This window comes from Girardinichthys multiradiatus, chromosome 5 (genome assembly GCF_021462225.1).
Source record: "Girardinichthys multiradiatus isolate DD_20200921_A chromosome 5, DD_fGirMul_XY1, whole genome shotgun sequence".
Classification (NCBI taxonomy): Eukaryota; Metazoa; Chordata; class Actinopteri; order Cyprinodontiformes; family Goodeidae; genus Girardinichthys; species Girardinichthys multiradiatus.
The window spans coordinates 44,634,349-44,647,619 of NC_061798.1; the positions used below are offsets into that span (position 1 = coordinate 44,634,349).

A 13,271-nucleotide genomic window follows, 5' to 3' on the forward strand; every position below is an offset into this window, starting at 1 on the left:
CATCCTTTACTTCAACTTCTAACAAAAATAATAAATAAAAACAAGTAAAATGAATGTGAACCTTTTTTGTTTGATTTACAATAATTTACATTCAGTGAAAACCCAGCCAAGGCAGAGAACTGGTCCAACATATCCTATATTAGTTTAATTGTAAATTACTTAGGAAGTAGGTCACTTGAATTAAACTATTTAGGGTCCTGGCTAAAGTATCCAATGTTTCAAGACCTTAAAACGTCCCTGGTGGTACATCTACTTCATAATTTAATTTGTTCCATGGAACTGGCATTATTCATATGTGGAATCCATTTTTCTTATTGAAATGAATTAAAATAGAATTAATCCGTTCCAGACCCCCGAAACACCGAAATAAAGCACTCATGAACATGAAGGTGCTCTAAAATGTAAAATATCTGGTACTGCGTTAGAAAAAGAACCTTTTATTAACTGTTGAACTGATGTGGAACAGAAAAGCTGCAGAGTAAATAGAAAGAAAACAGGAAAGTTAAATATATCACAGTAAAACCTTTATAATAATCTAATAATATATAATGTTTTTCTAATACCGGAACGTCAAAAGTAGCCTGATTCCTTTTACAAAAAACATTCAATAAATAAATAAATAGGCAGAGAGCCCATTACTAGACCCAAAGTTTTGCCCTTGCATTAGAATGTGCCATTAAGTCAGATTGTAACATTAAAGGCATTAGTTCATCAGATTTGTAGTCCATGCAAGCAAACCTAAAAACTACCAAGTCCACCTATACAAACCAGGTTGACTAGTCAGCAACCAATCCTTCTATTCATTACATCTTTATATATGTTACTTTTCAGGTCCAGTTATAAATGAAGTTATAGGCAGCTTTACCCTGAACTTCTGGTTAGTTTGGGTTTTTACTATTCCACAGAGCAAATGAGAGCACATTAGATCTCCGACCGGTGCAAAGAGGATTGGGTGGCGGACAAAGGTGGAGACCTCAGCAACCCGATCCCCAGATGCTTAGGCTGGCTCTAGGGACGTGGAATGTCACCTCGCTGGGAGGGAAGGAGCCTGAGCTTGTGCAGGAGGTCGAGAGATATCGACTAGAAATAGTCGGGCTCGCCTCCACGCACAGCGTGGGCTCTGGAACCCATCTCCTTGAGAGGGGTTGGACTCTTTTCTACTCTGGAGTGGCCCACGGGGAGAGGCGTCAGGCTGGTGTGGGTTTGCCTGTTGTCCCCCAGCTCAGCCGTCTCGTGTTGGGGTTTATCCCAGTGGATGAGAGGGTCGTATCCCTGCGCCTTCGGGTTGGGGAGAGGTCTCTGACTATCATTTCAGCCTACGGGCCGAGTGGCAGTGCAGAGTACCCGGCCTTCTTGGCGTCCCTGTCGGGGGTGCTGGACAGTGCCCCTCCCGGGGACTCCATTATTCTGCTGGGGGACTTCAACGCCCACGTGGGAAATGACAGTGACACCTGGAGAGGCGTGATCGGGAGGAATGGCCTCCCCGATCTGAATCTGAGTGGTGTTTTGTTATTGGACTTCTGTGCTAGTCACGGATTGTCCATAATGAACACCATGTTCAAACATAAGGGTGTCCATCAGTGCACTTGGCACCAGGACACCCTAGGCAAGAGGTCGATGATCGACTTTGTTGTCGTATCATCAGACCTTCGGCCGCATGTTTTGGACACTCGGGTGAAGAGAGGGGCTGAGCTGTCCACTGATCACCACCTGGTGGTGAGTTGGATCCACTGGAGGAGGAGAAAGCCAGACAGACTTGGCAGGCCCAAGCGCATAGTGAGGGTTTGCTGGGAACGCCTGGCGGAGCCCTCGGCCAGGGATGTATTTAACTCCCACCTCCGGGAGAGCTTTGACCAGATCTCGGGGGATGTTGGAGACATAGAGTGGACCATGTTCGCCGCATCTATTGTCGATGCTGCTGCCCATAGCTGCGGCCGTAAGGTCTGCGGTGCCTGTCGCGGCGGCAATCCTAGAACCCGGTGGTGGACACCGGCAGTAAGGGATGCTGTCAAACTGAAGAAGGAGTCCTATCGGCTGTGGTCGTGTTGTGGGACTCCAGAGGCGGCTGACGGGTACCGTGAGGCTAAGCGTGCTGCTGCCCGGGCTGTGGTAGAGGCAAAAACTCGGGCCTGGGAGGAGTTCGGTGAGGCCATAGAGAAGGACCCGGTTGGCCTTGAAGTGATTCTGGCAAACCATCCGGCGCCTCAGGAGGGGGAAGCAGTGCTTCGCCAACAATGTTTATAGTAGGGGTGGGAGACTGCTGACCTCAACTGAGGACATTATCGGGCGGTGGAAGGAGTACTTCGAGGATCTCCTCAATCCTGCCATCACGCATTCCGTGGTGGAAACAGAGGCTGGGGACTCGGGGTTGGACTCTTTCATCACCTAGGCTGAAGTCACCAAGGTGGTTAAAAAGCTCCGCGGTGGCAAGGCTTCGGGGGTGGATGAGATCCGCCCTGAGTACCTCAAGTCTCTGGATGTTGTTGGGCTGTCATGGTTGACACGCCTCTTCAACATTGCGTGGCGGTCGGGGACAGTGCCTCTGGGCTGGCAGACTGGGGTGGTGGTCCGGAGGGTGTGTTCCAACTACAGGGGGATCACACTCCTCAGCCTCCCTGGTAAGGCCTACACCAGGGTATTGGAGAGGAGAGTCCAGAGAGGAGAGTCCGGCCGATAGTCGAACCTCGGCTTCAGGAGGAGCAGTGTGGTTTTCATCCCGGCCGTGGAACACTGGAGCAGCTCTATACCCTCTACTGGGTGCTCGAGGGTTCATGGGAGTTTGCCCAACCGGTTCACATGTGTTTTGTGGACCTGGAGAAGGCATTCCACTGTGTCCCTCGTGATGCCCTGTTGGGGGTGCTCCAGGAGTATGGAATCGGGGGCCCTGTACGAGCAGAGCAGGAGTTTGGTTCGCATTGCTGGCACTAAGTCGGACCTGTTCCCGGTGCATGTTGGACTCCGGCAGGGCTGCCCTTTCTCACCGGTCCTGTTCATAACTTTTATGGACAGGATTTCTAGACGCAGCCAAGGGCCAGAGGGTGTCTGGTTTGGGGACCAGTGGATTTCGTCTCTTCTTTTTGCAGATGACGTGGTCCTGCTGGCCCCCTCTAGCCAAGACCTACAGCATGCGCTGGGGCGGTTCGCAGCCGAGTGTGAAGCGGCTGGGATGAAGATCAGCTCCTCCAAGTCCGAGGCCATGGTACTCGACCGGAAAAGCGTGGCTTGTCCTCTTCAGGTTGGAGGGGATTTCCTGCCTCAAGTGGAGGAGTTTAAGTATCTCGGAGTCTTGTTCACGAGTGGGGGAAAAATGGAGCGGGAGATCGACAGACAGATTGGTGCGGCTGCCGCAGTAATGGGGGCACTGCGCCGGTCCGTTGTGGTGAAGAGAGAGCTGAGCCGAGAAGCGAAGCTCTCAATTTACCAGTCGGTCTACGTTCCTACCCTCACCTATGGCCATGAACTTTGGGTCATGAGCGAAACAACGAGATCCTGGATACAAGCGGCTGAAATGAGCTTCCTCCGTAGGGTAGCCGGGCACTCCCTTAGAGATAGGGTGAGGAGCTCGGCACATCTGGGAGGTGCTCGGAGTAGAGCCGCTGCTCCTCCACATCGAGAGGAGCCAGTTGAGGTGGCTCGGGCATCTATACCGGATGCCTCCTGGACGCCTTCCTCAGGAGGTGTTCCAGGCACGTCCCAACGGGAGGAGGCCCAGGTGACGGCCCAGGACACGCTGGAGGGACTATGTCTCTCGGCTGGCCTGGGAACGCCTTGGGCTCCCCCCGGAGGAGCTGGAGGAGGTGTCTGGAGAGTAGGGACGTCTTGGCGTCTTTGCTGAGTCTGCTGCCCCCGCGACTCGGTCCCGGATAAGCGGAAGACGACGAGTACGAGTACGAGTAGATCTCCTACCTTCCCATTCGTATAAACGTTTTACGTGTTTGTCCTATCTTTGGGTCAACATTAGTTGATTTTGTAATTTTATTAAACTGCATTGCAATACTTTTATTTATCAAGCTCAAATTCACAACAAAACCTAAAGACAGTTTTAATTGAAATACCATTACATGCGCATAAAATTTAATCAAATACAGTAAGATTCAGAATTAAATCAAGTTAAATATAAATTCAATCTATTTAAAACAGACTCAGATTCAGTTCATTAAACAAGAAAGCACTTATGCCTGACTGGGCAGCAAAACTGTGAGTTGGTTCCACTGGAGAGGAACCTGATAAATTAACTTCCTGTCACTCATTTATTCATAGAAACTTCAGGAACCCCAAGTAATCCTTCAATCTGAGAAAAAAAACATTCTTGAGTTTTTTCCTACACTGCAAAGCTGCTCATTTAAATCTTTGCATTTTAGAAGAAGAATTTAAAACCTCATTCTAGAGAGAAGCTAACACTGGAGCAAAATTATCTCTTTTTTTGTCTTTCAGCAGATCCCTCAGTGCTTCATTGAGGATCTGCTGAAGACACTTGCATGGACTAATGTAGTATTCAGTATTACAAATACAGAGATGATCCATCAGTCTTTACAGTCCACCCTCATACAACTTCCTCCATATAAAGCTGAAGTATGTTTCACAACATTGGTAATGAAATTCAGAGGCTGTCTGCTTCTGAACATAAATAAGTGAAAAAATAAAAATACAGCTAAGATTTTAAGTACAAATATTTCTTTGCAACACTAGTGGTCCTAATATTTTTTTTTTAGGTAGGCAGACAGGAAGTGGGCTGGAGAGAGGGGGAAGACAAGCAGCAGAGGTATCCAGGTCGGGACTGAGGACTCTGTAAATGGGTCATGCTCTCTACTGCTACACCACGCACCGCACCGCGCCCCATTGCACAAATATTTTGAGTTTAGTCCACAATAGCACAGTGTGGAAACTGTGGCATTTTCACATTATCAAGTGTTTAATACAAATTGTATAAAACTATTTAAGTAGTACAACAAGCCTTATGCTTATTTTTGTTTAATGATATATTTTCATTGCCTTGTCAGAACCTATAAAGTTTTCTTGTAAATTTGAAAAGGCGGTTTCTCCCATGCATGTCCCAACATTAATATTGGTAATGCATTCATTTGCCAAGTGTACAGAGTGATTCTATTGGAAAAGCTTCAGTTTATGGGATATTATTTATGCAAACAAAATCTCCAGTTGCCACAGTGAAGCCACTAAAATCTGACCCAATTGTGTTTTTAAGAGTTCTGGTCCGTTCTACTAAACTGGATATTAAAGATCCACTACAAAGACCTTTGTTCTTTTTCAAACATGCATTATTCTTTAAAGCTAAACCTCTTTAAATGTTGCAAATGTTGGACAAATAGAAAGCCTGCTATCACAGCTTCCTGGGTGCTCGTCTAAATGCGGCTGGAGGTGGAACCAGAATATATCCGTTGGTCCACGCCACAGCACCTATAATCCCCCTCAGCACAAGATTGCACATGTCCACACACACTCTGGAAAGTCTCTGCTGTGTCTCTGACTCAGAGCATTAATTAAAGTCGCAGACACTCGGGTAAGAGAGACACATCTACTCTGAAACAAGACGTGTTGAGTTTTTTAATGTGAATTTGTGACATTCTGTTTCTTCACGAATTATTCTTGTTTACTTCTATTTTACATTTATAGTTTATAACGCTGCTAGCCATCTGTACCTTTGGTCTTTGACTGCAAAGGTAATCGGAACTTTGTTTTAAATTATACAGGGTTATATGCAGCCTGGAAAAATACAAAACGTAATTTCTGACAAATGTCCATGTCTAGAGTAAGCAAGCAATAGGGTTTCAGTGGCATTTATGTAAGAAAAAGATGCATATTTTCATGTTGTTTCTTGGATTAGCTATCATTTTGAAGCTAGTAGGCTGTTACAAAGAAACATTGGACACCTATAGAAAATCAAGGGTACAACTGGTTTTCGGATCTCTGAATCCCCCCACTTTCACGCTGTGTTGGTGAAAATTATTCTGCTTGATGTTGATTATTGCTTCCCAGTTGGGTCATGCTGGGGCCAGACTGTCGGTGTATGAGTATCATAATTAAAAATACCATGGTATAACATGGCATAACTGCTTTTATATTTGCATACCCAGAATCAGAACCAAACATTGGGATGCAACATTCAGTTCTTATGCTCCATTAGTCTGGAGCACACTTGCAGAAAACTGCAGAAATGCTGAATCCCTGAGTTCGTTTAAGTGTTTTGTTTATTTTAAACATAAATAAAACAATTCAAAATGCACAAAATATTCTAACATTTTGATGTTTTGTTCTTGATAAAGTAACAAAAGTATAACGAGATATTATCCAGTTATTGAATTGGACTTTCTGCTCAAGTAGCCAGCCAACAGTCGACATGCAGCTCATAGCTTGTCGACTGCAAGCTAGGACCTTTTTTTCAATTAACCCTTTTTTTCACACGGAGAATCCCACTGAGATACCACCGGGCCAAGACCAGCACTCCTAACAAGAGCGATCAGTGGTGCTCACTCCACGGCAGATGGAGATGTTTCCAAACTGTTGAGGTTGTATTACTTATAAGCAAAAAAGTGTAGTTCCCTTCTTGGAGCCAGCTGATAGGCAGTGCCCAGTGACAGATGGGGTAGGGACAGTGGTGCCTTTACTGTTCTTTGTAGCTAAAAAACCTCCAGTCACTCTGGTGCTTCTGGCATCTGGTAAGGACTTTAAACCGTAGGTGATGGACCCATAGCCATGGGCATTGATCTAGTGGGTTTCTAGAACCGTTTAATGAAATTTAGATGTAATCATCCAGAAATGTGAGCCTGGGAAAGCATTAAAATGAAACTGAAATCTTACTCTGGCCTCATTTGTTATGTGTGAGGTGCAGAGTTGAATAACCGAAACCATCTAAGGCTAACATACAGCTGGGATGTGTCAAATAAAGGCTACTAATTCAATCTGTAGTTTGTTGTGCAAATGAACTGTGAATTCAGCATTCCTCTGCAGTCTCAAAAAGTTTGGAAAAGCATTCTTTTATCAGTCTTGATATTGAGTATTGAAAAAAGAAAACAGTAGGAAAATTGTTTTAGTTTGCAAACTTTATTCTTTATTCTCTGTTCTTAAGAATGTATATTTCTAAAAACAAGAGCCCCTTTTCCTTTGTTTGTGGAAAACCCTGGGCTTTTGAAAGCCCAAGGAGCATTTTGCTACAAATTTACCCGGGTGATTTCACTTTCCTGGGGCTTTAATTTCACAGGTAAAAGGTCCTTGTCTGAGGAAGGACTTTTTAGATTTTCCCAGGATTGTTAAAAGACCAACGTTGTGTGCAGCAAGGCATGGCACCACCAGCTGCAGTAATGGCGACGGTGAGTATACAGATTTATTGTGTTTATACCAATCATTTATCACAAAAAGTAGTTTTAAGATCTTTTTAAGTGAGAAAGTAGACCTCAAAACGTCATCTGTGCAATCTCTGTGCTAAGATAAAATAAGCTAACCAGACAGTTGGCCTGGGACTTCCCCACTAACCACAGCCTTTTCTCTACCCGGCACTCTGGAATTTCCAGCTACCTGTTATCTGTTTGTAGCAGCTGAAAGTGAAAATATAGCTTTTAGTAGGTATGCAGTGAATAACTGCAAGTACCAGAATATAAAATGTAATATTTTTTAGGCTGAAACTTTTCACAATTTAAGTTGTTGTAGGTATTAATTATAAACAGTTTCGCCACAGTCCTGTAAGAGAAATATTTTAATGCAGTGCTGAGGATCAGAGCACTTAAAAATTTCCTTGTACATAAAAATACACATTTCCCCAAGACTGTTTTTTCTTGTAAACCTTACTTAGTGGTGTATGAACTCTTTAATATTTTAATTTTTCATAGTTTTATGCAGACGACTCTGCAGGAGGAGAGACCACAGTTCCAGGTTTGGATGCAGTTTTCCAGAAGCTCAGTTATCCTCCTGCCATCATCTGCTCCACTGTCTACACATCTTCTACTTTATATAAATATTTGGTTATAATTAGACATTCATGGTTTTAATTCCCTGTACTTCTGGACTGATTATCTGTTTTTCTTTTATTCTAATTAATAATTGTACTATTATATTTTGTAGTTATCTGATATGAGTTTGCCTGATGATAATAAAAGAAAAGCGTGTTCATCAGCGTTTATTGTAAATGAATCATGCAGTTGTAAAGCAACAACTCTGGCCAGATGCAAGTTGGTAACAAATTAAATGTAAACTAATGATTTAAACTTTTCCTGCTTGTAGATCCAGTGTAACTTAAGGAATGATGGAATGAATTTATCAACTGTATAACTCTAAAGCTGCTCATAATCTATTATTTATCAGTTGAAACAAAAAATATTTTTTTAGCCAAGAATCTTTTAAAGCGAGTAAATGAATAATGCTGGACTGAAGGTGTGCTGCAGTTTTTTTTCACAACTTCTTCATACGACATACGTCTGATTTAAATAAATGATTCCTGGCCTTTCTGAGCAAGGGAAACAGACGGCACCAAAATCCACAGGATTCCTTTTACCCGGGTGAAACGAATCCTGGGGATTTCAATCCCAGGGCTTTTGATAGAAAAGTGGCTGAGGTGCATTTCTAATGGATTTATTTTGAACACACATTGGACTCAACACCAGCTCTAACTATTGTGGTTTTTGAGATACTGGCTGAAAATGCATATGTGAATGTACAACTATTCAACAATTAAAATGGGCCATTTCACAGCTTTTCTGGCATCAAAGCAACTTTATTCCAGAGTTTGAAACTGGACCTTTGTTTCCTTTAGTTAGTTCTGGTTCAGATACCAAACAAAGCAAAGCTACTATTTTTATTTGTTATTTTCACAAACAAGTAACCTCTGAATCTCTACTTTAAAGAATCTATATGTAGTGTAGAATAAGTGGTCTATTTGTGACAGATTTTGAAGTAGAGCTGATCTAAGTTAGTGCTGATGCAAAAACAAAACTGTGAAACAGCTGTTTAACACAACACCCAGTCGGCAGCCAGACTCGGTTTTATCTTGTTTCATAATCTTTTCTACTTTGCAGATAATCAATCTGACTAATGAGCAAGCATTTTAAAGGGACATGGTCCATACTTGCATATCCAGAACATATTAGAACTGCGGGAAACAATCTATAAATATTGTGAACTGGAAACGTGTTATTATTTTAAAGAAATCTGCAGGAAGCCAGCTTTTTGCAACACTTCTCACTTATAATGAATGAGTTTTACTTTTGATCTTTCCTTCAAGCACATGATCTCCACATCTCTGGTGCAGAGATCTATTTTTTGGTTTGTTCAAAGTTCTCGTCAGTATTTGATTACAACTTTTCTTCTGGATTTTAAGCACTGATTTGATCAATTTCATAACACATTAAATAGAACTAATTTATAATTTTCATAACATAGATAAAGATTGTGATAGTTCTGATTTGAACTCTGAACTCTGAAGTGGGTCGGTTGCAGATGGGACGAGCCTTTTACAGAAGGAAACAGCTGTATTTGCTCTGTCAGGTGACAGTAAACCACAGCAACAATTCATGCTTTCTTCTATTTAAACATAATGCAGATTAAAATGTAAGAGGTTAGCTAACCTGAGCAAGCTGGTGTGTCCTCATACTTCCTGGTTTTGTTCTGAGCAACCTGAAAACATTGTTGGGTCAAAAATAAATGAACAAAAATCATCTGAGCCATTTATATCTTAAAAAAAAAAATACTTCTCAAAAAGTTACACATGCAAGAAAATAGGAACTTTGGAGCTTCAGTAACATCAACTGCTGGTCTCTGCATGTTTATTTGAGGTGGGAGGTACTTTTCTACTATGGTGTTTAGATCTTTTAAAGCAGCTGGGTTTATGGTTGTATTTAATTTGTTTGTGCAAGTTAAGATGTCGGTGCAGATGTCCTTAAGAACTTTGAAACATTTCCAGCAAAATGCAACTGGACTGGATATAAAACTTAAAAATTGTAGAGGTTTCGGTTGAGAGGCAGTTTGGTTGTTTTATGACTCATGATGAATAACTGATTTTTCCCAAATACACTAAACTCCATATTAGCGTAAACCTCTGACACATGGAGGCGTTAGTTAAGAGTAATGCTCGCTCTGACTCCAAACACGACTACTGATTTAAATCAAAAATCTCTTGATCAGCCTAGAAGATGCTGCCAGAGTCTCAGTTGCTTATTTTTCTGATTTACCCAGAGAATAACCGCAGCTGTGTGGGGTGATAAATACACCCCACACATAAATACAACCTCTTATACGTCGCTACAGGAAACTTTCACAACACCATTTTGGACTTGTTTTTTCTCAGTTTCATTTTCTCAGTATTTATTTGTGGGACCAAGTGATCACAGATAAATTTGTATCCTAGAATTGGATATATTAAAAAAGGATATACTACAAGTAAGCAGCAAAAACAAGACAATTTTTCTTCTGTCGTTATCGAAGCAATGAGGGTTTTTCTTCTTTTGTCTTAGTTTTTTCTGAGGATTTCTCTTTATTTTCTCTTCTGCCACAAAACCTGAAAAACAATAATGACCAACATTCCTCTGAAAACGTTATTCTTAAATAATGTTTTTATGTTTTTCTCCAGGTGTGTTAAATAAGCCAAGAAATTTAATCTCCTTACAGTTAAAACGTCCTGGACAGCAGCGTCAGGATGTTGTCGGTGTCCATGCCATAATTCAATCTCTCAAGCTGATTCATCCTGAATTTTGCCATTGCGGAAGAAATTAGGACTTTATAATTATCCAAATCCACACTTTGGTTCTACCAATAAATTCTGGCCCGATTCTGATAATCTCTCTGTTTCTTGGGGGTCGATGACAAGTAAAACCGAAGTTGATGCGGATGCTTGAATTGTAAATTCAGTGATTGCAGGTGCTGGTAAAATCAGATGGAATGCCCCTGTAATCACACCCAGATGAGCTAATCTTACTAGTTTTCCCGTTTGCGCCTGAAGCGTGCTTACGTTGGGTATAACGTTACAGTAAGATCCAGCTGTACTCAGAAGTTAGACGTTGTCTGTTCCAGGTCAGAATGATCAGACCATCCCATTAAGTTAGAATTTCAAATTAGAAGGTCCAAAGTTCACCAAGCTCGTCTTCAAGATTCAAAATGACACCATAACACCATGATATGTGAGGTGATAAACTGTTTATTTCTTTCTTATGGTTTGTATCTCAATGAATTTGGGAGACAACCTCTGTTATTAAACATGCTGCCGTAGTGTTCCAATGAAATGGTGAGATATGCATTGCTGTTGGCATGTTGTTAGTAGTAGTCTTAGGAATCTCTTATGGATGTAGTTATTTCTTTCATATCATTGACCTATGAACTCTGATCTTAAGTAAGGCCTACAGTGCTTTAGTTGTTGTTCTGCTGTCTTTTCCGATCTCCTGGATGAGTTGCTGATTCACTCTCCGGCCACTCCTGATAAAGTTCCCTACTGGTCCATGTTTTCGTCTGCAGATAAACTCTCACGCTGGTTCTCTGGAATCCCGAAGCCTTAGAAATGCCTTTGTGACCCTTTCAGTACTGATAAATAACATTCAGCCTACTTCATGTTGTCATATAGGTTCTATTCAAATGATTTCTTGATTCTAAAGGTCTAACAATAATCAGAACTGGGTATGGTGAAACTGGACCAAAAAACATGGTTAATCAGTTTTTTCATTATTTGACAAGGGGGGAAATAATATTTTCACTTATTGCCTAGAATAGTTTGGATATTTTTTTCCTTTTATAAATACAATTTTCATTTGTTTGGTGATGTAAGACACTAATGTTTAACAAAAAGCAAAAACAGAAGAAATCTGTAAGAGGACAATATATTTTGAAGACACTGCAGAAAGTGATATGAGACTGTTTTTGTTTGAAGGTTTTGACAGTAAGACACTGTTGGCAACTTTATTTCCAAACATTTAGATATTTTGACATTCCTTCTGACTTCATTTAGTATCTTCCCAGACACCTAACCATCCTCTGGCTTCCAGTTTGCTGTGCTGCAACCTTGAGTGTGGATGTGCTTGTGTGTATAAAGAGATTCAATTTATCAGCGTGTTTCAACAACTCAGTGAAGCTCTGTTGAGATACTGCTCTCTGATTGGCCGTTCAAAGAAACATTACAAATACTCAACATAAACTCGCTGACATCCATTTAGCCAGTCTGCACTCAGAGATGATGAGGAGGGATTTAAATGACATTAACTAGTGATTCACTTCAGCTATTATGAAGAAAAAGAGCTGAATTAAGTTTACTTACTGCTACCATCAAGTAATGCAAAAAGGCTGTTTTAATGCCCACTTCCCTCCAGAAGCTGCACATTTTTCATCACTACTCTTAGTAAATACATGCTTAAGAATATAATTATGAATTTAGTCTTGCTGTGTGCAGAGATATCCTGCACCCCGTGCCTTCAAGTGTTTTTCTGTTATAATACAATAGAATAGAATAGAAATATCCACCAGAAGCAACGTGGGGGGAAAACTGACAAAAAAGAAATGATACTTTACAGTAAAGGCAAATTTACAACATAGGAAAAAGAGAAAAAAAAATGCTGTATACTGTATAGAAATAGTCACATTCAAAGAATTACAGTTTAGGATCATTTTTAGATTTTCTGGGTGATAATTTAAAAAATATACAAAAGGTGTGGTGCTGACCCGTGACTGATTGGGACCTTTTAATCAGAACAAAAAAAAGCTGGGGAATGTTTTCATTTTGGGGTGTTTACTGTTTTTTCACAAACTTTCTCCTTTGGCTTCATCTATGTTTATTGAAAAATAACAGGGTAGAATATGTGCTGTGGGTTTGTACTCTTCAGGTTAGATTTCAGTAACACTTTTTGAACATTTGACTTTTTACCATGGCTGCATGCTATAAATACTTTCTAATGATCCAGCACGAAGTGCACCAAGTCTGTTAAAGTAGTCATCTAAATCCTGAAACTTTAACTCCTGCCGAGAGGAGCTCAGGCCACAGTTGATCAGGAGACAGTCGAGTTCAAGGTCTAAACGTTGAGTTGAGACCATCGCTGTTCCGAGAGTTCTAGATAAAGTTCCTTAAGTTGCCTTTAAATAGCAACACACTGATGAGCAGCATGGTGCCCCGGGAGCAGGACAAATGGCTAATAGGATTGCTGGCTTTAGCCAGGATCACATGGAAATTGTGAGGACATGTGACCTCTGACGTTGGATTTTAAAACTGTAAATACAGCAGGATCAGGAAACAACTGATACTGAAGAAACAGGAGGTGTTAAAAGGCGGCTATATTAAACACCTTGGTTTT

General features: G+C 41.4%; 1 protein-coding gene across 3 annotated transcripts in view; it reads left to right on the plus strand.

Moving 5' to 3' along the window:
- LOC124868226 overlaps positions 1–13,271 on the plus strand; it is a 31,806-nt gene that overhangs the window by 3,494 nt on the left and 15,041 nt on the right. The gene's annotated exons all lie outside the window — the stretch shown is intronic.